General features: G+C 36.9%; 1 pseudogene; it reads left to right on the top strand.

Annotated features, from left to right (window-relative positions):
- Positions 1-230: 230 nt before the first annotated feature.
- On the top strand, positions 231-4,992 carry LOC148852954 (uncharacterized; annotated as a pseudogene).
- The last annotated feature ends 1,592 nt before the right edge of the window (positions 4,993-6,584 follow it).

Genomic DNA, 6,584 nt, shown 5'->3' with positions numbered 1-6,584 from the left:
CTAAAGCTATGCATCAATGACCGCTTAGCCAAGGGTAATAATTTTTGGGCAAGACACAAAATTTGGCACCGTTGCCATGGAATCCAAACCAACAACTAAAGTTTGAACATTCTTTACTTCTCTTTTATTTCTTTTATTTGTTTTGTTTTCTTTAGTTTCATTTTATTTTCTTGGTCTCTTTTTTCTTTTCTTCTTTTTGTATGTTAAAAAAAATTAAGAGCTTAGGGTATATGAATAGACCAAGGGACAAAAGAGGGAAATTTGCTAGACATATACGAATAAACCCACCACCACTCCCTGAAGAAGAAGTAGCATCTACTTCATCTAGTTCTTCCTCTGATTCTAAAACCATGAGTCAACACGATGACAACTCAATTAGGTCTTTAAAAGACTACCTGCACTACACCCAAACAGCCACACCATCATGCATCATGTTCCCTCCGAATACACCACAATTTGAGTTCAAACTTGGAATCGTCCAACTCTTGCCTAATTTCCATGGTTTAGACAATGAGAATCCATATGAGCATATTAGGGAATTTGAAGAGGTAGTGGCCACCTTCCATTACCGAGTTGATATTACAGACATTGTTAGGTTGAAAAATTTCCCTTTTTCCCTGAAAGAAAGAGCTAATAGGTCACACATGGACTGGACCTAGTGCCACTGATAGTACTAATAGGTCACGTCCAACCGAGATTTACCATCTTAGAGAGGAAGACAACCTCAAATCCCAATTAGAAGTTGTAACTAGGGAACTTGATATCTTAAAGATGAGAAATAATAAAGTCACCCACATGATTGCCAGGGTAGAAACTCAAACTTCATGTTTTGTCTGTGGGGGATTGGATCACTTAGCTCAGGATTGCCCAGCCTAAGGTGAGATGAGAGAGGTTTATGAAGAACAACGTAATGCCTTAGGGATGTATAGGAAACCTTTCTCACCCTATTCAGAGACCTATAATCCTAGCTAGAGGAACCATCCAAATTTCATCTTGCACCTCAATATAATGTTGACTGAATAGGAATCCTTTAGAGGAAACACTTCAAGCATTTATGGAGGCACAAAATAAAACTAACCAAAAGTTTGAATCTGTTCTTATGCAGGTGGTTGAAGAGAACAATGATATCAAGAGCCAGATAACTAAGCTAACAAATGCTCTTATTGTACAAGAGAGAGGTAAAATTCCATCTCAGCCTCAGACCAATCCGAAGGGGGTACATAAGGTACAGGAATCCACCTCTGATCTGGAGAACATCAAAGGGGCCCATGCCATCACTACTCATAGTAGTAAGGTTTTAGATGGGCCTTTTCCGAATCCACCTTGCACAAATGTCACCACTCCATGTGAAACTAAAGATGCTCCCTCAAAAGAACCTGGAAATGATGTTATGATCCAAGTGCCTTTTCCCCAAGCTCTCAAATCTGGAGGAAAAATTTTAAACAACCAATGTGAGATTTTGGAACATTTGAAAGAAGTTAAGATTAATCTACCTTTGTTGCATGTGATTAAGTAAGTACTAGCTTATGCCAAGGTTATCAAGGATCTATGCACCATGAAAAGGAGACACCATGTCAAGAAAACTGCATTTCTGATAGAATAGGTAAGTGTAGCGATTGAGCAAAGAATGACGCCAAAGTACAAAGATCCAGGGTGCCCCACAATTGCCTACCATATTGGGACACAAGAGTTCGGCCAAGCTCTCTTGGACTTAGGAGAAAATGTAAATTTAATGCCTTATTCAGTTTACTTGCAATTAGGTCTTGGAGAGATAAAACCCACGTTCGTGGTGTTACAGCTGGCTGACCATTCTATTTGGAAACCGAGGGGGGGAAGTAGAAGATGTTTTGCTTCATATTGATAAATTCTTTATCCTATTGATTTTTTGGTTGTAGATACTCAATCTATGGTTGACAATGAGTCGAAGATTTCGCTTATTTTAGGAAGGTCATTCCTTGCTATAGCCGATGCTCTTATTAATTGTAGGAATGGTTTGATGAAGCTTTCATTTGGGAATATGATTCTTGAGGTGAACATTTTTCATATTGGGAAGCAGCTCTGAGACGAGGACGTGTGCAATCATACCTACATGATAGACTCTCTCATTGCAAAGTATCTTTAGTACTGAGCAGGATAAGATACATATTTTGAATCTTTAGAATATCTCCTCTGTGATTCTGATTTGAATTCTGAATTTTTGTTTTATCCTATTAATGATGTTTCTAATGTTTCTTCTATTTCTAGTCATATGCAAGATAAGTAGAAGAAGTTTTGGAAACCACACTTGGAGGAGTTGACACATGAAAGAGACTAGCTGAAGCCATCTTCAATGGATACACCTAAAGTAGAGTTATCCCCACTCCCTAAAGGATTAAAACATGCATTTTTTGGGCCAGGTGATACATTTCCTTTTATAATATCTTCTAAACTTAGTATTGAGCAGGATGAGACATTGATGAATCTGTTAAGAGAACATAAGGATGCACTAGGCTGGACCATGGCTAACATTAAAGGTATAAGCCCACTGATATGTTCCCATAGAATTCATTTAGAATAAGGAGCTATCCCACATAGAGACCCCCAAAGAAAATTGAACCCAATAATGAAAGAAGTTGTTAAAAATGATGTCTTAAAAGTGTTAGACACGAGAATCGTATATCCTATATCTGACAGTAAATGGGTTAGTGCTACACAGGTTGTGCCAAAGAAATCAGGGGTCACAGTAGTTGAAAATGAGGAAGGAGTTCTTGTTCCTACTAGGGTAGTGACTGGGTGGCGTATGTGCATTGACTAGGAGACTTAATGCAGCACCTAGAAAGATCATTTTCCATTGCCATTTATTGACCAAATCTTAGAACGTATGGCTGGCCATCATTTCTATTGCTTTTTTATAGTTCTTCAGGTTATTATCAGATTGAGATAGCCTTTAGAAGATCAAGATAAAACTATGTTTACATGTCCTTTTAGTACCAATGCTTTCCGTAGGATGCCATTTGGTTTATGTAATGCTCCAACTACTTTTCAACGTTCCATGCTTAGTGTGTTTTTTAATATGGTTGAAAAATGCATGGAAGTTTTTATGGATGATTTGATTATTTTTTGTGATTCTTTTGATTCATGCCTACTTAACTTGAAAGCAGTTTTGACTAGGTGTGAAGAAAAAGGACTTGTGCTTAACTGGGAGAAATGCCATTTCATGGTGACTTTAGATATTGTTTTGCGACATATCGTGTCTAAAAGGGGAATAGAGGTTAGCAAAGCCAAAATGGAGTTAATCTCTAAATTACTCACACCCAAAACGGTAAGAGATGTCCAGTCTTTTCTCGAACATGCTAGTTTTTACAAGAGGTTCATACAGAATTTTTCTTCTATAGCCTGACCATTATGTAACCTCCTAGTCAAAGATATTGAGTTCGATTGGACCCTAGAGTGTGAAGAAGCCTTTAGAACACTCATCACTAAGCTAACCACTACACCGAACATGCAGTCACCGGATTAGAACCTTCCATTTGAGACTATGTGTGATACTAGTAACTATGTTGTGGGAGTTGTTTTAGGCCTACGAAGGGATGGGAAGCCCTTTGTTATTTATTATGCTAGTAGAACTCTTAATAGTGCTCAAAGGAATTATTCTACAAATGAAAATGAGTTACTAACTGTTGTTTTTGCTTTAAATAAATTCCATGCTTATCTTACTGGTTCGCCTATTACTGTGTTTACTAACCATGCAGCTCTTAAGCACCTTCTTTCTAAGAAGGATTCTAAGGCTCGCTTGATTAGGTGGGTTTTGCTTTTGTAGGAATTTAATCTAACGATCAAGGATAAGAAGGGTGTTGAAAATGTAGTGGCTGATCACTTGTCTCGATTGGAGTTCAATAATTCTACTGATGATGGGCCACCCATTCGAGATGACTTCCCCAATGAGCATTTGTTCACCATTAGCCAATTAGCCAAGTGCCATGGTATGCCTACTTTGTTAACTACTTGGTTTCAGGTGAAGTTTTGTCAAATTGGAATGCACAAGATTAGCGCAAGTTCTTGGTTGAGGTAAGAAATTTTTATTGGGGTGATCCTTATTTGTTTAAGTATTTCCTTGACCAAATCATGAGGCCTTGTATTTCAGAAGGTGAGATTAATAGTGTCCTTAATTTCTGTCATTCTGAAGTTTGTAGTGGCCATTTTTTTATGAAGAAGACTACGGTAAAGGTTTTGCAAAGTGGTCTTTATTGGCATACTTTGTTTAAGGATACTAATGCTTTTTGTCGTTCTTGTGATAGGTGCCAGAAGCTAGGTACATTAACTCGTCGTCACGTGATGCCCCTTGACCCTTTTCTGGTTATCGAGATTTTTGATTGTTAGGGTATTAATTTCATAGGGCCATTTTCACCTTCTTTTGGCTATCTTTATATTCTTCTTGCTATTGACTATGTGTCTAAATGGGTTGAAGCTATGCCCTAACGTACTAATGATAATAAAATTGTTGTTAAGTTCTTATAAGAAAATGTGTTATCTAGGTATGGTATGCCACGTGTGACTATTAGTGATCAAGGGGCACATTTTTGTAATCGTTCTTTTGAAACTTTGATGCATAGGTACGACGTTACTCACAAGGTGTCAAATGCTTACGATCCACAAACCAATGGGCAAGCTGAGTTAGCAAATAGGGAGGTCAAGCAAATTTTGGAAAAGACGGTTAACCCGAACCGCAAAGATTAGTTTTTATGCCTTTCTGATGCATTTTGGGTGTACCATACTACTCACAAAACTATCCTTGGGATGTCGCCATACCAACTCATTTATGGGAAAACGTGGCATTTACCTATAGAGCTTGAGCATAAAGCTTATTGGGCTATTAAAGCACTTAATTTTGATTTAAATGTTGTAGGTATTCAAAGGAAGTTACAGTTGTCAGAGATAGAAGAACTGAGGAACGATGCATATGATAATTCTATGATCTACAAGGCTAGACTAAGAGTGGCTCGTGATAAATAGATCATAAGAATTTTGAGCCAAACCAATGGGTGCATCTTTATGATTCCCATTTGCATCTCCACCCAAGAAAGCTGAGATCTAGATGGACAGGTCCATTTGTGGTGAAGCGAGTCTTTCTCAACGGTGCTGTTGAGATTGAGGATCCAACCGATGGGAGAGTTTTCTGAGTTAATGGACAACGGTTGAAGCATTATGTGGAGAGGGTAGACCAACCTGAGGAGATCACTCTTGTAGCTTCGGTTTACAATGTTCAATCAAGTTCTATTTTTCTACACTACCACTTGTATTTTTCTTTTCTTTTATTAGTTTTTATGTTTCCTTCTTCTAGTTGATTAATTTGCAGGTCTAGTTTCAGCCCGTCACTCAGGTGTCCTCTATCCTTTGCTCTGTTATTTCTTTTATTTTTCTGCCAATGAGGACACTGTCTCGTTCAAGTTGCCAGGTGGTAGCATTGCATGCACATTTTATGCACACTTTTTATATACATTCTTCCTGTGTGAAAAAAAGACTACCAACACTTTGCTTATTGTTTTTATTTTGGTAGTTTTTGTGTGAATAAGTTTGTGTTGCATGTTTGAGAAGCTTATATTGGATTTTCTACTTTTCTATCTAAGTATGATTTCAAAATTGTTTTGTTTAAGTCACTTTTCTATCTTGACTATCAAAGAATAACTTCAAAAAACTTTTTGTGCACAATACTAAGCTTTGTGGTTAGATGGATGTTCAATATATATAGCCAAGAGAATTGTCATGTTTAAGTTCACATTTTTCAATACTCACACATCTTTTGTGAGTGAGTGAAGAATTGAGGAAACAACTTACGAACTTTCATTGATCTATTGAATTGGTTAGTTGTTGTTTAGAATGACATTACTTGGTTTAAGGAATGTTTGGATGATAAGCTGAAAGATGATATTAGTCAATTTCCAAAGAAAGAAAAAAAAAAAGGAGAGAGAAGGGAGCTAGTTCGTGTTATGTATGTGAAGCCTTTGGAATAACATGTGTTATATGAGAAACTCTGCACTTTCCCTACTTTGCAAAAAAAAAAAAAAAAAGAAAAAATTGAAGAAGAAGACTTAGTACAATAAAATCATCTGTCAATTCAGAAGATGAACTTCTTTTCTTGGGGAACAGTCTTTCTCACTAGGCTCTATTTCTATTTGTATTGCTTGCATATTTGACTGATTGGAATCCTGAAGCTAGTTTGTGGTAAGAATGGTGGAGTTCTAAACAACTAATTTTCCTATCTTCTGATCAATGTTCGTTTGTTTGTTTGTCCATAAATTTGGCCTTTTTCTTTGAGTGATTATCTGATTTCCAACTCCATGAGAGAAACCCTTTGCCCTAAAATAGTTACCTTTGAGGATATGGAGTTGAGGCTTTTACATTGATTAATTCTCAAGGCTATATGTATTGCGGTTTGTGCTATGAAGGTTTTGCTTAATTCACACACTTTCACTTTTGGAAAATAGAATTGAAGTAATCTTGATAGCATTTGTAGTCTTTTCTGACTTTTTTGTTTGAAATGCCTAGGTGGTTTTGTTAGATTTCTATTTAAGCTAATTGTCATGCTTTGTCTTTTTATTTGCGCT

The sequence above is a fragment of the Nelumbo lutea genome, chromosome 5 (genome assembly GCF_056320005.1).
Source record: "Nelumbo lutea isolate HS-2025 chromosome 5, American lotus-T2T, whole genome shotgun sequence".
NCBI lineage: Eukaryota > Viridiplantae > Streptophyta > Magnoliopsida > Proteales > Nelumbonaceae > Nelumbo > Nelumbo lutea.
The sequence above is the reverse complement of the archived record's forward strand: the minus strand, read 5'-3'. Positions and strand labels throughout refer to the sequence as shown.